Raw genomic sequence first — 1438 nt, 5'->3', positions numbered from 1 at the left:
AATTCTACTTACAGTGCAGCTAACTTGAAAAAATAAAATGATTTTTTTCCAACTCAAATTTTGCCGCCCCTAAATTTTGCCGCCCTAGGCAACTGCCTATGTTGCCTTTACGGTAAATCCGCCACTGGTTGCAGGCGAATTGTTTGGTGGCGGTGTGCGCGCGGCTGTGGGTGTACTTATAGCAAATTAAATGCGTTGCATGAAAACGAAATGAATTATTGAGCAATTGTCGCTTTGCGAATGTCTGTGTCCTTGCATGCGTGTACATACTTACATATGTGTTAATTTACATTCCTTCTGCTGCAAAACAATTGCTTTTGGAAATTGCTAGATGTAAATTGCCAGTGACAATTTGGTCAGCTAATTTGATTCAGCTGAAATCTTAACTAAGAAAGGAAATTTTGCCAAATGTAACAAACATTTGTTCCCTAAAGTATCGTTTTAAATGTAGTTTTAATACTAGGACAAGATTCTGATTTTGCTTGATTAGCAGTTTTAGGTTATCAATCAGTTTTTTGTTGATAATAATTGAAAATAGTACAAAAGTGATGGATTTATAACTTAAAGTCTCTTAACTGAACAGTCAGTTAAACATATAGGCGCCTACATAGTAGCGCTCCGCTCTTGGTGGCGTTGGGCACCACTCCCACGGCAGTGATAAAAAAATGCCTAACCTGTATTCCATAGACGTAATGCGAAGAATCAACTGAGAAATCGACATTGAGACTAACAGGGAAATTCTAGCAATTATCTTGAAAGCTCTTTTCAGTCTTTCGAAAGTCTAATTGAAAGATCTGATAAAGAGGAGGTTTTAGCGTTTTTCTAATTCCCTTGTAGCAATAAGTTTTCGAAAAATGTAATTGAATTAAAAAAAAAAACAAGTATTTGATTTTAGTACAATGAAAACCAGAAAATTTAAAGAAAGTTAAATTAAAAAAAAATTCTATTGAAAAAAGAAAGAAAAAAAATAACAGCCAAATTCATAAAAAATAAAGGAGACTAACTGCTATATAAATCGAAAATTTGTATGAAAATATCACTTTATAGAGCTCTTTAAATCTATTTTATTTTTTCTGAACACGGCCATTTGATTTTAAAAAAGAACAAAAAATTAATGACTAAAAATTTAACAACACTAAAAAAAATATGTTTCTTTCTGAAGCAATGAAATCTAAAAATAAAAGACTATTTATTTAAATAGAAAATAATGTTTTTAAAAAAAGAATACAAACATGTTTCTAAAAACTAATTGAAATTAATTTTTTTTTTCATACAATGAAATATAAAAATTAAATTAGATATATAAAAAAGTAAAATAAGTTTCTAAAAAATAAAAACTTTGAAACATACACGTATTTTTGTTTCTCTTTGTTTAGGCGCGTCTGCTAACCCCAGGCGCCTAAATACATGCTATGTACTGCTGCATGTGCAAAAATTT

Source organism: Rhagoletis pomonella, unplaced genomic scaffold, assembly GCF_013731165.1.
Source record: "Rhagoletis pomonella isolate Grant_MI unplaced genomic scaffold, Rhpom_1.0 Rhpom_scaffold_00011, whole genome shotgun sequence".
In the NCBI taxonomy this organism is placed as follows: Eukaryota; Metazoa; Arthropoda; class Insecta; order Diptera; family Tephritidae; genus Rhagoletis; species Rhagoletis pomonella.
This window is presented reverse-complemented; position numbering follows the sequence as displayed.